This window comes from Bidens hawaiensis, unplaced genomic scaffold (assembly GCF_021521415.1).
Source record: "Bidens hawaiensis isolate Kalapana, Puna unplaced genomic scaffold, B.hawaiensis_p1.1 tig00071528_1, whole genome shotgun sequence".
NCBI classification, from domain to species: Eukaryota; Viridiplantae; Streptophyta; class Magnoliopsida; order Asterales; family Asteraceae; genus Bidens; species Bidens hawaiensis.
Genome location: NW_027506671.1, coordinates 1 through 22,197, shown reverse-complemented (window position 1 = coordinate 22,197; position 22,197 = coordinate 1). Strand labels below are relative to the sequence as shown.

Here is a 22,197-nt window from a genome sequence, read left to right as displayed (position 1 = left end):
GTCGTTTTCTCCCACCGAGCCACAACAATCTTATTAATTTCAGGGAAATAACTCGAGAGCTTGTTTTCCATGTCCATCATAATTTTTTTAATTTCATCAACCATGTTGTCCATTTTCTCATAAATTTCTCCCATTCTAGGACCTTCACCATCACATAATTTAACTAGCAAATAAATTGGTTTTGTGATTGCTAATATGTTCTAAACATCTTCCCAAAACAAGTCATCAAAACAAGTCATCGTTAATGGTCTTAGCCACATTTTCCCCGACTGTTCGTCTATTTTCGTCCCCATTTCTCATTAATTTCCTCTAAGAGTTGAGGACAGTCGCTGTTGCTAGTGCCTCTCGATATTTCAATAACCTTCTCAAGAGAATATAATGTCACGCAAAACGAGTCTTTGCAACTTTCAATAATTCAAACTTTGAGTTTTCTTTGAAAATTACTAACGCATGAGTGTGGTTAAGGAAATACTTAACAACATCCTTGCCTCTTTTATATGTGTCAAATATAAAAAAATGCATTTGCCATGACTTTAAAAATAAGATTTAACTTGTGTACGTAACAAGGGGACCAAAATACATGTGGATATACATTCTCGATCTCTTTTCCGGCCGCCTTGCAATTCACTGCATTGATCGTCACTACCGACAACACGTTTCTTGCCCCAATTGTCTCAGTAGCTCCATTAAGAAAGTTAACAATGTCCTTTCCTTTTTTCTCCACCCCTAAAAAATTCCTTCGAGTACATGAACATTGCACTACGCGAATTAATCGCAAGTACATTGATAAGTGGACTCTTTTTTACATTAGACCACCCATCTGAAACAATCAATACTCCTTGGGTGTACCACGTGTCTTTAACGGGTGCTAACTCCTTCTCAATATCCCTAACGCATTCGTCAAGTAGTACCGTTCTCTCCTTTTCACTTGATGGGGGCTTATATCCAACATGTGCATTCCTTATGGCTTCTATCACTTCAAGAAAATGTGGGTTACGTAACACATTAAACGGAATTTCGTTTGCACACAAGCCTCTAATTATCTTTAAGTTCACAACGTTTCTCTCTAACACGCCAAAAGTATCTGCAATGCCTTTGTTTGAAGGTGCACGAGAGGATAAAACTGAATTTCTTAAAGTCTTTGAACATTTTCTAAGAATTTTCAACTTCTTTACCTTGGTGAAAAGCATTTCATACGGCCCTCTTTCTCTAAGTACCTCTAAGCATCTTTTAATCTCAACTTTTTGCCCACAGCAACCCCAAAAAAATGAACGTGAATTCTGGTGTAAGTGCTGGTGAACCTGTCCTCGCAGTGATTGCAAGTTCACTGTTTGCTACCTCCTGGGGTTAGGGATGGCAATGGGTCGGGTTTGGGACGAGTCTAGGTATTCCTAGACCCGGACCCGATTATAAAACCCCGTCCCAAACCCGTCAGGTATTTATCGGGTAAATACCCATCGGGTATCGGGTATACCCGCGGGTTTCGGGTATACCCATTAGTTTATTAAAATTCCCGCCGGGTATGTCCGACTCAAATCCCATCGGGTTTCTATCGGGTTTTGAAAATACAACACAAAAACATTTATTTTTCTAGTTTCATGATACTCTCAATTCAATAAAAAGAAAAAATTATACCAAAAAATATATAAAAAAGATCTACGTAGTTTATAGAGGATGAGTGAGTGGCGGGATGTAATACAATATATATACATATAGTATAATATAATATAATTTTAATATTCATGGAGGACACACAAAAGACAGCCGAACACAAATACCATTTTTTTATTGTTACTATGTGTGTGTGTGTATAATTTTGTCGGGTATATAATCGGGTAAACGGGTCCATATTATCGGGTAATCGGGTCGCGTAATCAGGTATATTAGAAATCCCAGACCCGTCCCATACCCTAATGGGACAAGTAAGACCCGTTCCAATTATGTCGGGTATCGGGTATTCCCATCAGGTTCGGGTTTCACCGCCATCCCTACCTGGGGTCTTAATGTTACCAGCACCATGGAATGTAACTTCAATCAAACGTGGCTTAGATGGTTCCTTCTCTTCAACAGATGATGACTTCGGAACAAACTCATCGAGTTTGCTGTAGTTGAGCTATTCAATAAAACCGGCCTATATTTTGTGTTTATGAGCATACCAACGTGAGCTCGTAAATTAATCAGTTGACCAATTTCCTTGTAGTGTATTATTGTATTTACTCATTTGGGCCGTTTGAGATGAACAAAATAAATTTATTAATTCATCAATTAAATTGATTTCTATAACATACCTTGCGAACGGCCGACATGTTGCCGATGGACAAAGGCATGTTATTGACTGACACTAGTTGCTGCTATTGTCAAGCATCGAGTGTTTCTTTAATAAACTTACAAGAAAACACTCAAAAATGTGTGTTTTTAATCAACCAAACACTCTAAAATTTAAGTGATTCAGATTTCACCTCTGAATAAGATCATTCATATGAACAAACCCTTACGCTCGCTCAAACAGATGGAATATTCATTCAATGTATTTATTTAGTTGCCATATTAAGGGGGTGTTTAGGATTCCTTATTTCCATCAACTTATAACTTATTAACTTTTTGAAAAGTTAATAATATGTAAAAGGTGTTTGGCAAACATTAAGGACTTATGGTTTTTAACTTTTGGCCAAGGCAAAATAAGAGGGCTTTGAAAAGTTATGATTTCCTAACTTATTAACTTAATGGGTTTGATTTACCTATTACACCCTTCTAACCCTCAAAACCCATTACACTTCTTTTAAAAAAGTGTGTCATTTTTAGTCATTTTGGTTTTCTCCAACACATAAGCTAATTCGAACATTTTTTCAAAAACTTCGTTTAAAAAATCTATAAATTAATAAGGTTTTTTAACAAGAAGTCTTTTTTCACTCAAATAAGGAATACCAAACACAACCTAATATAAAAAAAAAAAAGACCTCAAATCTGGGGGAAAGAAAATCCTAGTTTCTATTAGTTATTATTATTATTTGTTATATTCCAAATTAGTAGAACCAACGTAGTCAGTCATGACACCACTCTTTATGGTCCACTAGCAAAAGTCAGTCGTCCAAAACTCTCACCACCCGTGACTCTTTCGTTCAGCTTAAAACCATTCAAACACAAACACATCTTATAAAACCCCCAAAACCTAACCCTTCCACTTTGGCTATTCATAGCCCCCAACCCAACATCGTTCTTTTTCTCCCGAACCATGTCCTCCGCCGCCACCACTTACACCGCCGCCGCCGTCACCCTCCCCCGTCTACTCTCCGACAAAACATCCCCGTCTTTTCTTAAGCCAGCCCTCTTCAAACCCTTATCCAAACCCACACCCCTTTTTTTCACCCTCAAAACCAAAAACCCAATCTCCGACGTTGTTTTTCACTCGTCCGAGGAACATGAGCACGACATGTTTTCCGACGACAAACCTCGTGAAGAGTGCGACGTGGTCGGAATCTACGGCGACCCGGAGGCCTCCCGGCTATGTTATCTGGCGCTCCAACACCGTGGGCAAGAAGGCGCCGGAATCGTTGCCGCCACTCCCGACGGCGTGCTGAAGTCCGTCACCGGCGTGGGACTGGTGTCGGAAGTGTTTAACCAATAACTCCCTGGTGATAACGCTATTGGTCACGTCAGGTACTCCACCGCTGGCCAATCCATGCTCAAGAACGTCCAGCCCTTTTGTCGCAGGTTACCTTTATTTTTACTTTCCGGCTAAACTTTTTTAAATTAAATATAATAATATAAAATGAACCCTATCTATATAATTTTTCAGTTTTTCCATTGAAAAGAGCTTCTTATTACCGTTTTACCTTTCTTATTTGTTTTTGTCTTTCGTATCAGTGTGATGATGTTTTTTTTTAATGGTAAGTATAATAAAAAATGTTGGTTAGGAAAATAAATCACATATATTATATATGCAAGTATAAAACATGAACGGTTAGTTTCGGTTAAAACTATAACTGATTTTTGGTTATTTTTGTTTCGATTAACGGATTGGTTATTGCTTACCCCTATTGCAGGTTACCGCTTTGGGCGCGTGGGCGTCGCACACAATGGCAATTTGGTAAATTACCAAACGTTGAGGGCTGAATTGGAAGAAAACGGTTCTATCTTTGGTACTAGTTCTGATACCGAAGTTGTTTTACATTTAATCGCTATTTCGAAACAGAGACCCTTTTTTCTGAGAATTGTTGAGGCGTGTGAGAAACTTAAAGGAGCTTATTCAATGGTGTTTATAACGGAAGACAAGTTAGTTGCCGTTAGAGACCCGTTTGGTTTTAGGCCGTTAGTTATGGGTAGGAGAAGTAACGGGGCGATTGTTGGGCGCACGTTTATTGAGCCGTCTCAACGGATTAGAGATTTTGGGGTTAAGTTGAAGCTGTCACCGGTACGAGCTGTTTTGGAGGGAAAACGGGTCGTGGTGGTTGACGACTCAATCGTTAGGGGGGCCACGAGTTCAAAGATTGTTAGGTTGTTGAAAGAAGCGGGCGCGAAGGAGGTTCATATGCGTATCGCAAGCCCACCGATTATTGCTTCGTGTTATTATGGGGTCGATACACCGAGCTCAGACGAGTTGATATCAAACCGGATGAGTGTTGAGGAGATTCGCGATTTTATCGGGTGCGACTCACTTGCGTTTTTGAAGATTGATAGTTTGAAGAATATGTTGGCGGCTGATTCGCCTAAGTTTTGTTACGCGTGTATCTCTGGGGATTACCCGGTGTTACCGAGTGGGATTGTGAAGCGGGTTGGGGATTTCGTTGACGATGGATTGAACGGGAGTATTGATTCGATCGATGGCGGGTGGCTTCAAGGGTCAAAGGAGCAAAAGGGGGATTTGGATGTGAATTATGAAGAACAAGATGGTAAAGTTGCAGTTTAGGTTTAACGATTGGGTAAGGATTAAAGTTTCTTGATCTTAATTTTATCTTGCTATGTTTACTTTATATGGATTTGAGGTTTTATTTTTTAGCATGGGTTTTTATTGAACTTGTTCATTTTGAAACGGTTTTATGAAAGAATGATGTATGAGTCAAATACTGGTTTCTGAAATTGAATTTCTTAAATCCGAACAAGTCGTTTAGTTGAAAACCGAACTGAAAATGGTATATGTAATTTGGTACCCTTACGCCAATGGTACCTTTTTTTTTTTTTTTTTTTTTTTTATTGTTGATGATTTTTGGTCCAAGTTGTTGAGGTAAGGTGAGATATTCAAAAACTTAACTTAAAAAATGTGGTGTTAATATTTACATTTTTGGTCTACTTCGAAATATATTACCTATATGGATACTTTTCTCTATCCTATTTATTTTTTCTAGTCTATGTTTTCTTTTTCCAATAAAAAATGATATTAGAGAGCACTAAGATTATAAGAAATATGGTATAATTATTTTTCTCATTTACGAATTCAAAATTTCACAAACTGATAAACATTATGCAAAAAAAAAATAAAAAAAAAATCAAAATATTATAGATAAATTAAGGCTACAGTTCTACAAATATTAAAACTAAAATTCAGCAAAAATATAATATTCGACAACAATTTTGCAAAAAATCAAGTTAAAATTCTGCAAATAATCATTAGCAAACAATAATTTTCCGATAATCCAAACCATAAACTGAATCAACATAGTTGTTATTTTAGCAAATCAAAAATACAAAAAAAATACCAAATAAAGCCATCTTTATAGTGGTATTAATATCAAAATCCAAATTAAAACCAAGTGCCAAAATGAGTCGACCCGTTTAGACATCTGTTTTTCTAGACTTAAAAGGCATGCTTCTCGATTATGACCATGCCGTTTACAAATTCCACTATGACTAGCCATTTAACATTCCTTAATGCCCATTATATTTCATAGTCTTGTTAAAGAAAGTGACACTTTTTATCCGGTTTTAGCTCCAATTGGAAAGATACTTAACCTTACCATATGATGTTCCATCCCCGTCTTTTTTAGTTTCATCTTCTAGCTCATCACTCTCAATCTCATGCCCCGATTTCATCTTCTAATACGTTTTCCACATCATCATTGACATAGTGTTAAAATCGTCATTATGTTTGGTATTGCATATTGATCTAAAAACCTAAATGTTAAGGCAACATGTAATAAAAAATTAAAAACTATTCCAACCAAATCTGAATGAGATAAGCAAAATACTAACAAACTAAAGACTAACATTAGAGAACCTGAATAAAATTAGAGAACCTGAATAAAATTGAGATGCACACTGTGTTCACTAAACGAACCAAACCGTCTTTCGAATCGAACCCAAACTGAGGTGCATGGACCAAACCGTCTCATCTGAAATCATCCTTCGAATCACGTCGTCTGAAATTGAATCGCCAAAATCGAGTCGTTTGAAACTGAACTGCAAAATCGTTTTGTTTAAAATCGAATAGCCAAATCGAGTTGTCTGAAATCCAAACCGAACAACGGAAAATCAAACGGAGCAAAACTGAATGAGTATCGCAATGGGAGGAGTATGAATCATTATGTTATGTGAGAACGATGGTTTCTCACTTTTTTTAATTAAAAATAATGAAATAATTAAAACTACTCATATAAATATTTTTCAAAGTACACTAAAATAGTAAATATTTTTTTGTAGCAACATCTATGTTGAAAAAAACTCGAGATAAGTGTTCCATTAGTTAAAAAAAATAGGCAAATTGGATTTTAATAATCTCAACTTAATTTAGTTGACCGAAAATAATATTAACTTAGAATATAACTATCACCAGTCTCAACTTTCACAATATTTGTTTTCATTGGACCTCTGTTTAAAAAAAACCTAACGGCGTTAAGTTTTTTCTAAATTTCAAATTGATGTTTGAGGGCTTTTGATCGGAATGAGATTACGAATCGATTGATGCAAAACTTAACTTGAAACAATGCTTCAAATGACTAAAGGATGCTTCAATTCCGGTGTTTAAAATTTTTAATTAACAAAAATCAAGTTGTTTGGAGCACCATTTCGAGTTAAGTTTTACATCAATAGATTCATATTCTCATTCTGATTAAAAGCCCTAAATCATCAATTTGAAATTTGAAAAATTTAAGTCTGTTAACCTTTATATAACGGAGGTCCAATAAAAACAATAGTTTGAAAGTTCAGACTGGTGACAACCATTTTTTAAATTGAAATTATTATCGTCCAAGTGTATGAAGTTGGGATTATTAAAATCCAATTTGTGAAAAAGCATATAGTAATTTGTTACACAATTTGAGGCTTAAAAGTGTATTTGCTTTAGCAGCGTTAGGCATGAGCTATCTGTTTTAGAATCTATGCGAAACATAAAGATGGTCCATAGAGAGTGAAACACATATGTGAAAGATGTAAAGCATTCATGGCTTTTTGTTGACAATTGATGGAATTGAATAGATTCTGCTCAATATTCACATCTACTTTTAGTGAGACCAAGATTATAAGTAGGCAGGAATTTGAGATGATTAAACAACCAAAAATTTTGTGGTCCCGTAATATTTAACTAATTTTTTTTCATGACAACTTGTAATCAGGAAATACAAATGATTTCACCAGTACCCTAGTAACTAACGAGATAAGTTGTATCGCGAATTGCACTCGATATATGACTTTCAACATGAATTGCACAAAATCGATAGAAACAAGATTAAAAAATGTGCTCTCTTTTAGAGAGGTATAACCCCAATATATTTGCAGACGACTGAAGGGTCATCCAGAGTCCGTAAGTGAAGAGGTAGGTCCCAGCAGAGCCCAGTTGGACCCGCAAGACTCACCTTGAAAAGGGACGTCTGCGCAGTTGAACCCGCAAGACTTAACTTAAAAGGGACGTCTGCGCAGAGACCAACTGGATCCGCAGGACCCACCATGCTTAGAGACGTGACGTCCTTACGCGCAGTACGCAAGCTGTTCTCGCAGGAAAAGCCTCCCAATGGTGAAGTACTCTGCCTGTTCCCGCAGCTGCGGATACAAGCCATCAGGGAAGGCTACCTGCGCAGCAAAGCTACACGCACAAGGCACTTAGCTCTCATAATAATTCAGTAGTCACCTGAAGAAGGAATGAGCAAAGCCGGGAATACTCCCGCCCAAATGAGCCAGTCCGGTACTGTACCTGACGAGGTATGGACAAAAGATCTGACCAAAGATACGACAGCTCACTGACAACAGTATGACGAGCAGCACGCTCTTGTACTGTATGTCACTATTAGCCGCTGCCTACTCACCAACCTGTCGGAGGACGTGCATAGCCTGCAGTTGGTGGAACAGGAATAGTACACAGCCGGCCTGATCACTATCAGCCGCTGCCTACCCACCAACTACCAGCATGGCATGTGCGTAGCCCATAGTTGGCAGAACAGGAACACTATTCAGCCGGCTGTACCTTCTTGGAAACCTACCTTCGGCTATAAATACTCCAACACCTTGGAATGGTATCTCATCTTATCTTATATCTTATACCTGATATCTGCTCTAGTCATTCTCTTAATATACACTTATATTCAAGAGCAATGTAGTCTGATTCTCACGCCGGAGGGTGGTCACAAGGAGGTACCCCCCCTTCTCAGTGACGAGCTCACGGTGTCTGTTTTGCAGGTTATCAGAAGAACCATCTTTGCCGGATCTAACCACTCGTGGGAAACATCTATTTAACCCCCAGATTATCCGTAATCTGCCCGGGGTCGATTAGTGTTTCTTCATTGGCGCCATCCGTGCATAAAAGCTAGAACTTATTCTTTTTTCAGTTTTTTTCAAACTTCTGGAAAGATGGTTAAAAAAACCCCGGTAACCACAACCCCAGCTACTGGGGGGAATACCGGCGACTACACAGTTTTTACGAACACTACCCCGGTTACCCAAGCCGGGGCAAGTGCAGTAAATTTTATGAACACTACCCCAGTTACCCGAGTTGGGGCAAGTGCAGTAAATAATCGCTCACTGGGATTCACTGATACCCAGTTAGAGAGACAGCGAACGAGGCTCCCCCGCCAAACACTCGATGAAGTTAAAGTGTGGGTGGAAGCACGTCAAAAAGAATTCCAAGCTGAGTTGGATGAACGCTTACGTTCACTCCAACAGGCTGATGAATTCGTAGAGTACTCGGACGATGATTCGGAGGAATCCGATAGTAACGCAAACCCTCGTCATAGGGCGAAAGGGAAGCGTAAGGAAACGGACTCCCAACCGAGAAGGCATTTTGGAGAAACCTTCAAACCAAAAAACGCGGGTGGAAACCCACGTGACTTCTCCAAAACATTTACACCAACTGCTGCAAAGGCGGGAACGTCCAAATTTGCAAGGGACATTGCGGAAGCAATCGCCCGAAAAGTGCCAAACAGATGTCCAACATCGGCACTTACGATGGTATATCTGATCCAGACGATCATTTGAACAGGTTCATTGCGGGGGCAACCGTCAGTAGTTGGACGGAACCTACGTGGTGTTACATGTTCCAAATGACGCTTGTTGGGGCAGCTAGAGCGTGGTTCGATCGTCAACCGGTCCACCACATTTACGATTGGGCAGACTTCCAGCAGAAGTTTAGCCAACACTTCAGCCAACAAAGAAAGTATACCGAAGAGCAATGGACAATCCTCAATTGCATTCGAGAGGAAGATGAATCTTTGCCAGACTTCATCACTCGCTTCAACTCAAAGAAGCTAAGTCTGGGTAATATTAGCGAAGATCTTGTTCGCGCTGCTTTCATCCAGGACGCGAATGACCCAGAGCTCATCCGCACCTTAACGGGTAAAGATGGCATGCCATCCACATGGGATGCCATCATGACAGCAGCTAAACGCTTTGCGGAAACGGAGAAGCAACTGGGTAGAGATCTCCCCCAGAGCACAAACCTCTACACCCAGAAAACAAGAGAAGACAACGTCCTTACCGCCTGACTAAACAAAAAGCGGAAGCTAGGCATTTGGCAGTCAAGGGTAAACTTTGACACCTCATCCGGCTTGCAACATCGGTTAGGCGGAAGGGATAACGTACAGTCGAACCAGAACTCCAGATGGACGCCACTCACCAAAAGCGTCACCGAGATATTCGCCACTGAGGAGCTCCCATGGCCAAAGGCTCCAATAATCCGACATCGTCACAATGCTGATCGGAGCAAATACTGTGACTTTCATAGGACAAAAGGCCACAACACTGAAGAATGCACAGACGTGAAGGACATCGTCGAAGCATTTGTCAGAGATGGGACGCTCGCGCACCTCGTGGCGTAACGAACGCTGAGCAGGCTGATGCGTGTAGAACCCCAGTTGGGGAAAACACGAATAAAATTGCAGCTTCAATGTTGGAGACTACATACTGCGTAAACAACGAGATCCCGAACCAGGTGCATATCGGCTCGATGGCACTCCCATCCAAACAACATGGAAGGGAGCTCAATTACACAGTTTGCATGTATATCAATTCCAAACTTGTAAAGAAAAGACCCAGAGCCACTTCTAATGGAAATGATTCTCCTTAGAACATTGATGCTGATGATCTTAAATTTATACTTATAAACTTTCCACACTGATATGCCGGTCTTCACCGCATACATAAGTGGGGAAGTCGTTGCTTGTGGAAGGCGGCAAAACCCGCATAAACACAAAAAACGGCAGACCTTCACGCAGGTCAGTCATAGGTAAAGTTTGGTGATCCCACTAAATGAAAGTGCCGGTCCTAACCGCACAAATCATGATAGAGGAAACCGAACTAACCTATTGACAACCGCGCGTCGAACGGTTAATTTATTCAAAACACTGATGCCGGTTTTCACCGCATAAATTAGTGTAAAGAAATCGTTGCTTGTGGAAGGCGGCAAAACCGGCATAAACACAAAAAACGGCAAACCTTCACGCAGGTCAGTCATAGGTAAAGTTTGGTGATTCCACTAAATGAAAGTGCCGGTCCTAACCGCACAAATCATGATAGAAGAAACCGAACTAACCTATTGACAACCACGCGTCGAACGGTTAACCTATTCTAAATACTTAGAAAATTCCTAACGGAAGGATGAGGAAAACCTCCACGCAGGTCAGATATAGGTGAAGTTTAGCCATCCTACCAAGTGCAAGTGACGGTTTTACCCACACAATCACGAAGGAGGAAGCAAAACTTCAACATATTATCTACCACGTTCAAAGGTTAACTTATTCTAAACCCTTAGAAAATTTCTAACGAAAAGATGAGGAAAACCTCCACGCAGGTCAGATATAGGTAAAGTTTAGCCATCCTACTAAGTGCAAGTGACGGTCTTACCCGCACAATCACGAAGGAGGAAGCAAAACTTCAACCTATTATCTACCACGTTCAAAGGTTAACATATTCTAAACACTTGGAAAGTTGCTAATTTAAACTAAAGTATGCATGAGCAAGTCATCCAGTGAAAAAAGATTTATATTTCATAATAATTCAAGTATTACAAGAATGGCCGGGTAACTACCCGCCTACAAGAATATAAATCTATACAATGTAAACCTATCCTAACAGTGGGAAGGGATCTTAAGGTTCAAGCTTCAGGATCACTCCCCCCAAACCCACTTGTACCCGCACCATCAGTTGGCTGTGGCGGTTCAAGGAAGGTCTTTAGAATGACTAGCCCATCATCAGCAGCAGCTACTTCGTTCACCTTCTCCACCACCGGATGCGGGAATGCGGCATACTGATTCACTGCTTGGTCATATACAGCTTCAGTATCAACATCATATAAAGGGAAGTTGGAAGGCGGGATGCCTTTCTCAACGAACCCTAGACCAAGCAGGAAGCCGGCCTTTTCCCCATCCTCATGAGAAGCGTTGAGGGCTGCGCTCATGGCATCGTCGTATGATGTGTCCGTGAAGACTCGATGCACAACCTACAAGAAAAAAATACAAGTATCAAAACCTTTTCTATTTTCAAAGAAAAGCGTAAAGATATGAAATTACGCATACCTGAGACAACGCTTCTCGAAGAAGCCATTCCTTGGCAACCAGAGCCTCCTGGAGGGCGGCTTGAGTTTGGTTACGGGCGCGTTCGGCTTCACTTTTGTTAAGGTTGGCGAGCAACATTTCTTTAGCAGCAGCCTCTTCAACGCACTTTAGCTTCCGCTCAGTGTGGTCAAGCACGCCCCTCTGGTCCAGGATCTCTTGGAGCTTCTTGGCGTCTTCCATAGCCAAGGCATCATGAGCCTGCTGGAGCCTCTCTAGCTTGGCTTTAAGCTCCTCATTCTCAATGCGTAGAGGCTCAGCAACAGCTTCAGCCTTGGTGGCCCTCTCAGTTGCGTTCCAGGCAGTTTCCTTAGCCAGCCGAAGCTGTTCGTTAACAGCTTGGGCAGCCTTGGAACGGGCCTCGAGCCGGGCCTGAACTCCAACCTCGAGGGCCTTGAAGGCCTTCTCCTTTTCCGCAGCCACTGCGATAAGCCTCTTGTTCTCCTCCCGGACAGCCCGCGCCTGAGCTACTTCTTGGATACGAGCTGCTTTTAACTTGTCGTTTTCACGACAAAGCAGCTCGACGCGCGGCTGCATCCGGGCCAGGAGAATCCGAAGCTCATTGGTTAGCCTACCCTCCTGGTAGCTAGCCATTGCTTCCCCCAACGCACCACTGGGAGCTGCGTGACGAGCCCACTCCACGCACTCCACAGGCGTGCGAAGGGTTGTTCCTCGGCGGATGTTCTATCGTGGAACATACACTTCTTTGGAATCCGACACTGCAAAAGCAAAAAGCAGTTAGGAAAAGATGAAATAAAAAAATAAATATATAAAATAAAGGCCAAAATAACCCTACGCACCTGTAGGGTCGACGACAGGCCTGTAGCCGCCAAACCCATCACCCGAACCTAACGCATATCCATCCAAGAGGTCAGGCAGATGGGAAGGAGGCAGAGATTGGCTTGACGCCCCAACCTCGGACATACCTGAAGGACCGGCCGCAGTCGCCGGCGCCGGAGGAGGCATTGCGGAAGCCGCCGTGGTAGAAACCGGCGGAGGTGAACTCACCGGAGGTGAACTCACAACCGCGGCCGTGGCTGCGGAAGAATCCACAGAAACATTCACCGCCGACTCAGTGAAAGAATCAGTAAATATGACACTAACAGCCGGCGGAGATGTCGTCACAGTTGGAACAGTTGGCTCAACTGGGTGAGCAACTGAACCAACTGAAGCAGGCGCAGCCGCCTGGGTCGTCGCCTCAGGTAGGTTGACCAAGCCTACCGTCATGGGTCCGGAGGTGCTCCTCCCCGCTCCACCCTGGAATGCGCCCCCCGGGGGCGTCGCCGATCGATACGAGATCCGTACGAGGTCTAGGAGTGCGGAATCCTCCTAGACTCGTTAATGGTGTACAAGATGAAGAACACAAACACGTACACGAACAAATACACGAACAAATACAAGAACGGGATAAACAAATCTGCAGATTCTTTATAATAATAATTAAACAAACACGTTACATATCGTAACATAAACAGAAACACGTCCGACCCGAGGTGAGCTCTACCTCGGGTCGTCCCTAACGACACTCTCTCTCTGTTTGTTCTATCTCGACACTCAAACTGTAACACAACTCTCTGAATTACTGGATACTTAACCTAAACAAGACACACGTATATATATATATAAACTTCAGTAGGCGTCAGTAGGCGAAGTTGTTCATAACTTCGCCTATGGCGAAGTTGTGATAACTTCGCCTAAGGTGAAGTTGTCCTAACTTCGCCGTTGGCGAAGTTGTTCTAACTTCGCCTAAGGCGAAGTTGTTCTAACTTCACCTATGGCGTCTCCGCTGGTCTGAATTGCATAGCGACGGTCACAAAATGCACCAACACATCCACGCTGTACAAAGAAGATATAAGTATAATGACGGAAAGATATGAAGTTAAAAGTAAAGGAAGTTTGTACTTACGGGTTTTCTTGAGCCTAAAAGTGCGAACAGGCGGGGACGAACCCGATGGAGCCGGCCTCTTCACGCCGCTCACTGTCGTCGTCCTGGGCTGCTCGGAGGTGACAGTCGTCTCAGCCTCCGGAGCAGTGGTCTTATCACCACCAGGGTTCCCCGCCACCTCCTCGCTTTCGGTCTCTGAATCAGACCGATGCACCGGATCGGCAGTGGAGGCAACCTTCGCCTTCCCCTTCCCGCCGGCAGCCTTCTTTTTCCGCACCAACGGAGGACCATCTGCGGATTCCTCATCAGAAGATGACAAGATTAGAGGAATTCCAGCAGAGGTTTCAGCATTGAGAGGTCGAGGGTTGAATAACTCCTTACCTGGCCGCGTGGCGCTCAGAATAGGGTGGCCTGGCGGGTAGACCTCCACAAACCGATCCCTCGTTTGCTCCAAGATGGGCAACTCGTTCTCATCGAGAGCACGAGTACCCATCCGAGCGGGACCATCACTCTCCCGCGGCTGCAGGAGAGACTGCAAGTCGTTTCCCTTTGAAATAAAAAGAAGAAACAGTTAGAAGAAAAACCTATATCAACAAAGAAGAGAGAGCATACCGTAAGGGACAGAGTTCAAACCGTATTCGAGGACGATAGGAATCTGGGACGCCTCCCTCCACACCCGGCTCATCCCAAGCATCACCATCCCAGACTCCGCAAAGCGGTACACCGGAGTCTGGATCCGGGAGATCTTGGCGAACCACTCCGCCTCCTGGTGGTTGAGGGCGTGAAGGGCGGGGAGTGCTCTCCCATTCTTAAACGTCATCGCAAGGGGGACGACGGGAGCGGAGATAAAGAAAAACTCCCGCTTCCACGACCGAAGACTGCGCTCGGTAGCGCAGATCTTCAACCCCTTGATCCGATTGACTAAGGTGTACCACCCCTGGATACACCTCCAGGAGTAGAAGGTCATCAACCGATCTACGTGGGGCTCCACGCCCAGAATGAGGCACACCCACTCAAAGTGACGGATCTTGGCGATCGCCATCGGGTGTACCTCCGTCAGATGCACACCGTGCCTCTCCAAGACACGGTATACAAACTTCGTCAATGGGAACCTGAGATTCCCATAAACGAAGAATGCAGCGTACACCCCTATCTTGCCCTTGGGGGCATCGTACACCGTCTGATGTGGCTCCGGAAACTCAGGCTCGAACGGCTCGAGCATGAACTTCCGGACGACGTACTGATAGAGGTCGGCCGGAAGAGCACACTGGCACTCGCCAGCAGTACTCTTGTCATCCTTATCGGAAGTGGACGACGGATTCTCAACAAACACGTCAGATTCCTCGGCAAAAGAAGACATTCTGGAAGGATGAAAGGCAACGATTTCAAAGAATATTCGCCGGAAATCGCTTAGAAGGAGAAGATAGAAGTGAAAGTGTGGATTACAAAGGACCCTCTCCCCCTTTATATACTCATCGCAATTAATGCGATGAATTTAATGCGGAAGAGAGAGAAATCGCAGGTGCAATGAAACTATTACACGTGGCAAAGAGCAAGCTGGCAACAGCTGTTGAAAGGACGCGTGCCATTAATTTCGCGGCCACGCGCCCGAAAAATCGCGCCCACGCGCCTGAAAAAGCGCCTGGAATGACCATATACTGTCACGTCGCCATAACTTCCTGCACGTCCTGACACTGTCAGAAGAAACCGTCGGACGACGTTCAACAGTTTGGACTGTTCTTATCATTTCACCAACTCTTCGAATTTCAAAAAGATTCAAAAGTAAGCGGGAAAATACCCCTTACCTTGGCAACCAAGAAACTATAAGACAGGTGCGAGTACAGTGTTAAGGGAAAACCCTTCACATACTTAGCACCTGCAGGGAATTGAAGCCAAGAATACCTCGGCAACCAAGTAACCATAAGACGGGTGCGAGTACAGTGTCAAGGCAAAACCCTTCACATACTTAGCACCCGCAGGGAATTGAAGCCAGGAATACCTTGGAAGTAAAGTAACTATAAGACGAGTGCGGGTACAGTGTCAAGGCGAAACCCTTCACATACCTAGCACTCCGCAGGGAATTGAAACCAAGAAGGATCTTCTGGGCAGTGCTTGCGGAAACGTGAATAACATCCCCGCATAGCGGGAACGTCGAGAACTAGATTGTTTGAACCTCCAAGATGGAATTGGTTGTTTAAACATAATTGATCACTATGTTCAAAACTACCAAAACCTCATGGAGAATCTACACAAGTGGAATTCAACGCTCCTGACTTGCGAGGAGGTTACAGACTTACCCGCATCACACCCAAAGATCAAGCAGAAAAGTCGGGAATTTCTGCACGTGACATTAGGACTTCCGCGGGAAGAATCCCCATGGAAAACCTTAAAACTAAAACCTTTTCAAAACCCCTTGTTTAAGTCCAAAAGTTCACCTCACTTATTAACAATTCATGAGAACATTGGACTGGGGGGACTTGAAGAGGTAGGTCCCAGCAGAGCCCAGTTGGACCCGCAAGACTCACCTTGAAAAGGGACGTCTGCGCAGTTGAACCCGCAAGACTTAACTTAAAAGGGACGTCTGCGCAGAGACCAACTGGATCCGCATGACCCACCATGCTCAGAGACGTGACGTCCTTACGCGCGGTACGCAAGCTGTTCCCGCAGGAAAAGCCTCCCAATGGTGAAGTACTCTGCCTGTTCCCGCAGCTGCGGATACAAGCCATCAGGGAAGGCTACCTGCGCAGCAAAGCTACACGCACAAGGCACTTAGCTCTCATAATAATTCAGTAGTCACCTGAAGAAGGAATGAGCAAAGCCGGGAATACTCCTGCCCAAATGAGCCAGTCCGTACGATACGGGAAGATCTTTTGTACTGTACCTGACGAGGTATGGACAAAAGATCTGACCAAAGATACGACAGCTCACTGACAACAGTATGACGAGCAGCACGCACTTGTACCGTATGTCACTATTAGCCGCTGCCTACTCACCAACCTGTCGGAGGACGTGCATAGCCTGCAGTTGGTGGAACAGGAATAGTACACAGCCGGCCTGGTCACTATCAGCCGCTGCCTACCCACCAACTACCAGCATGGCATGTGCGTAGCCCACAGTTGGCAGAACAGGAACACTATTCAGCCGGCTGTACCTTCTTGGAAACCTACCTTCGGCTATAAATACTCCAACACCTTGGAATGGTATCTCATCTTATCTTATATCTTATACCTGATATCTGCTCTAGTCATTCTCTTAATATACACTTATATTCAAGAGCAATCTAGTCTGATTCTCACGCCGGAGGGTGGTCACAAGGAGGTACCCCCCCTTCTCAGTGACGAGCTCACGGTGTCTGTTTTGCAGGTTATCAGAAGAACCATCTTTGCCGGATCTAACCCCTCGTGGGAAACATCTATTTAACCCAAGATTATCCGTAATCTGCCCGGGGGTCGATTAGCGTTTTCTTCAGTAAGGTTCACACATCTCCATATTAGCACTTTACATACGATGTTTAGTTAATGAACACTGTTTGTATTTACTCCAATGAAAGACCAATGCTTTTCATGAAAAACATAATTCTCAATGACCATGGACATTTTGCTCCCCCCTCGCCACCTAAGCATCGTAGGGGTCAAAAAACCTCATTATAGAATAACAAGAAACACAATAAGAAAATCTAAAACATGGTCAGAGATAGCAACGGGTCTACTATATCATTTACAATCAAATAATATATTAGGATTATTAACAGTTTCATACATTTTTTTAAATAAAGCATATTTAGAAATTAAATTATAATAAAATCGGTCTTAAAGATGTTCTAACAACATTGACTATTAAACTTGATTATATAGTGTGTGTATGTGAACATTGATTAAAGAAACTAATTACGTTTTGATCTAGTCTACAATCGCTAACTAAGCCAATCAATCTATATAAATAATAATTTTCCAGCATGAAAGGATGCCCTTTTTTAATAAATTCTCAAAGCTAAAATAAAAACTAAGTTTGTACTTTTTTCATGGCTCGTTTACAATGTCTAAAGTTGCAGTTCCACTCTTTTTTTGAACTCCTTTTTAAATTAAGAAGGTCACAAGTTCAGTTTCAATTAAGAATCAGTTTAAAAATTTTGAGTTAACAAACACCCCTAGAATCCTAGATGGCCATGAGCCCATGATGGCTGTTTGGAACATCTTTTACCGAGAAAATAATTCAGAATTCGTCTTCAGTTCAACTTAAGTGCCTTATAACTAGGCCTGTAAACGAACGTTCGGTGAATTGTTCGTGAATCGTTCGGTAGAAAGTTCGTTAATTTAATAAACGAACGAACATGAACAAAAAAATTGTGTTCGTTTAATTAAATGAACGAACATGAACACATGTTCTGTTCGTTCATTTATGTTCATGAACGTTCGTTTATGTTCGTTTATTTATATTTGTTTATGTTCGTTTATTTATATTTGTTTATGTCCGTTTATTTGGGTTCATTTATGTATTAATAAAAATAATTAAATACTATATGGATAAAGCATTTACTTAAAGGTTTATATTTTGTAATTTGTGTTCATTTAAGTGTTTCGTTTATGTATGTTTGTGTTCGTTTACATTTATTGACATATGTTCATTTATGTGACATTCGTCAATTTCGGGTCTTGTTTGTATTCGTATTTATATTCGTTATCATGTAAACCGACCCGTTTTGTACACCGAAGCTTATGATATAATCAAAATGATGGATTTTATGTTACAATATTGTTTGTAACACCCCGTAACCGCAGCGGAAACGTAAACGGGATGCAACAGACACCTCTGATATCAACTACATTGTTTATAAAGAAAACTGAATACATTAATATACTTCAAATTACATTATCTCGTATTTCATTACCGTCTAGGTGATACACACATCATACAATACGATACATAATTATATTTATTATAATGTATCCTAACATCCCGCACGCAAATCTTACACACATCAAGCACTTAGCACATAAGCAATCACTTCATCTTAATTGTACCTGAAAAGCATGTGAGAAAACGGGTCAACTACGAATAGTTGGTGAGTTTCACAATTTGAGTAAACCATAATAAATCCATATCAAAATATAATATTATCGATGTAATTATGCTGAGCCCACAAGTGAAACCTCTGTTAACCCAGTACTGTACCCGTTCGGGGGCAATGTTAACCCAGAAACACTTCTAGGGACATCTGGGGACACTGTTAACCCAGTACAGTACCCATTCCGGGGGCAACGTTAACCCAGAAACACTTCTAGGGACATCTGGGGACACTGTTAACCCAGTACTGTACCCATTCCGGGGGCAATGTTAACCCAGAAACACTTCTAGGGACATCTGGGGACACTGTTAACCCAGTACTGTACCCATCCTGTACGATTCCCGTACAATCAAATATTTATAAATACACGCAAATCCATGCGTTCAGTATGTACTTAAACATTTCAATAGTAACATGCTTTCCGCCCCGGGAAAATATTTAAAAACAATTCAGAAAAAGGGGCTCGTGAAACTCACCTTAGCACATGCAAGCAGGTAACGACAGTCATTATTAGTTAACACGTCCAATCTGTAATATGATTTCTACGATCGTTATTATACAATTATAGTTTATATAATCTTTAACCGTATCAACCGGTACATCTGGGGACACTGTTAACCCAGTACTGTACCCGTTCCGGGGGCAATGTTAACCCAGAACACTTCTCCGGACTCAGATTGTGATTTCGTTTAGAGTTTAATAGTCAAAATTAATATTAGTTCGTTTCCCCGTTTTGCGTGCTTAGCACGGTTATCCGTTTTTACGTTTCAAAAATGAGTTTGGTCACACGACCCGAAAATAGTGGTTGACTGATAATTTAAGTAAAGATGTGAAATTAGGGCTCGGTTTAGACCCCCGATTGGCCGCGGGACCCGTTTCCGTCTTTAGTGCACCGGAAACTGTTAAATCGTTTAAAATTACCCAAATCATCCGAATTATTTTCGGATGATTTATTTTTACTTGTTTAACTCAGTTATATGAAAATAGTTCATTTTTAGGGTTTTTATACACCAGTCAGCTCGTCTACCCGAACTTTGCTGGTTTACGCGTTTTATATTATAAAAGTTCACTTTTATTCCAAATAAATATTCGTTCATCCTCGGATCTTGAGATTTTGCACAAATAACCTTTTGACAGTGGGGAAATTAATAAAAATATTTCCAGAATTAATTTTTATATTTAAAATTTATTTATCTATTTTTAAACACCATTTAAACACTAAATATGTCGTAAATACCAAACGACCTTAGAAAAATCCCAAATTTTTCCTGGATGTTCCCTGCCATCCACATAGTCCCCTGTAATTTTTCCAGAACCAAAATCTCTTTTCCATTTTCACTAAAACCGAGCTAGAAAACCCTAGAACTCGTTTAACCGAAAAGCCTACTTAGACTTCTCCAACGCACCTAAAATTTTGTGTGTGACTTTTACATGTTATAAAAAGCTTATCTGAAATTTTCCAGAATTTTTCATGATATTTAACTATTTTCACCATTTTTAGCCAAAACCGAGCATTAAATTCACCAAATATTCATCCTTTATCCAAAAATTACCAAATTTTCACAGAACTCTTATTTTCATGTATTTAACACCTCTGTAAAATTTCATGACCTAACTCTAAACCATCAACAATCTGTCCAAAAATCCATAACCGAACACAAACCGAATATACCTTTTGTTTTTCGCCTCTACAAGCTACAAACTCGTCTTTCCGCCTTATCTACCACTAAATACAGAACCTACACCAACATACCACAATACCAAGCAAGTTACACTCACAATCAAGCCTCTTACACTATAGTTTCGGTTATTGTTTCAAAACTAAAGTTTAAACCGTAAAAATTCGTTTTTGGTTCGTTAACTCCTTTCTTGGACCAAGATCCCTTGTATAACCCTTATACATCACTTGATCATGCAAGAATCGGTTTTCATCTTTGAAACCTCATTTTCTTGCAAATAAACTCAAGAAACGAAGATGAACACGTAAATAACTCGATTTTTACCTCGGTTTTCTTGGTAAAATTCTGGATTTTTGGATCTTGGTGTGGAGAGAAAAGAGGATTGTTGAATGTTTGTTTGGAAAAAAAAATAATAAACGAATGGGGTGTAAGGGGGGAGTCCGATCGGAACATCAAGGGGGTGGGGTGGGACCCACCTCTCCATTCTTAGCCACATGTTTGGATTCTCGAAATCCGGATAATGTTTTGGATAATCTGGTTCAGTTCGTTTTTCGGTTAAATGTCTAATTCGGCTTAAAACGAGGCTAAAACGGTCGTTTTCGGCTTAAAATGAAATTTATATAAAACCGATTTAAAAACTTTAAAAAAACTTAAACCATGACATTTATTAACTTAAAACATCATATTATTAATAATTGCGCATCTTTTTCGGCTTGATCGATCGTCTCTTGCTTGGTTTGGTATTGAAGGTTTCATTTAATGTACCGACGTACCATTAAATCGAACATTCTTTTTCTGTGCCGTACTTTACTTATCCCGAAGCATTAATGCTTCGTAAAATCACTAAATATTATATATATCGTCTATAATTGAACCCTCGATTCGTTCGGGTTTCAATAACAATCGATCGATTAATCGCATAATCAATACGATGAATTATATATTCACGTACAATCAATACAGTGAACCATGTATTCTCGTATAATTACTATGGTAATTCATGTACCCGACATTACATATAACGTAACTATTGTCTACCGGCTAGGGTATACCTGGTTTAGTCGGAATCGTTACATTCTCCCCCCGTTAAGAAATTTCGTCCTCGAAATTTTACACGCCCACTATCCCCTTCCGAGAGAAAGGTGGGAGTTTTTCCTTCAGAATTCCCCTCGCGTTACTAGATATAATCTGGTCCTCGCTGTGAATTCCACTTAATCTTAATCAATAAAGCTTGGTATGTCCAAACTGTTTAGTTTTCCCGTCTACTATCTCTACGGAATTATTTATGATATCAAGCATGTTTTCTATGAGTACCTCCATTACTAGTACTTTCGTTGCCTCATCGCTTAGGTAATTTTCAATCCGTATACATGGCAAAACATCATGTATAGTACTTAGCCCCTGGAGTACTTTAATCGATAAACTAAATGACCAATCATGGAGATAGTCTCATGAGGTCCAATATATTAAGGAGCTATTTTCGGTTTTGCCCAAACCTCATATCACCTCTCCAAGGTGATGCCTTAAAATGCCTTGTCACCTCTTTCCAGTGACAATGGTTTCCCTTGAATGTTGGCATAAATCCTTTGCCAATCTCGCGCT

General features: G+C 41.5%; 1 pseudogene; it reads left to right on the top strand.

The window, feature by feature from the left end:
* Positions 1-4,249: 4,249 nt before the first annotated feature.
* LOC143618381 (amidophosphoribosyltransferase 2, chloroplastic pseudogene) lies at positions 4,250-4,913 on the top strand (annotated as a pseudogene).
* The last annotated feature ends 17,284 nt before the right edge of the window (positions 4,914-22,197 follow it).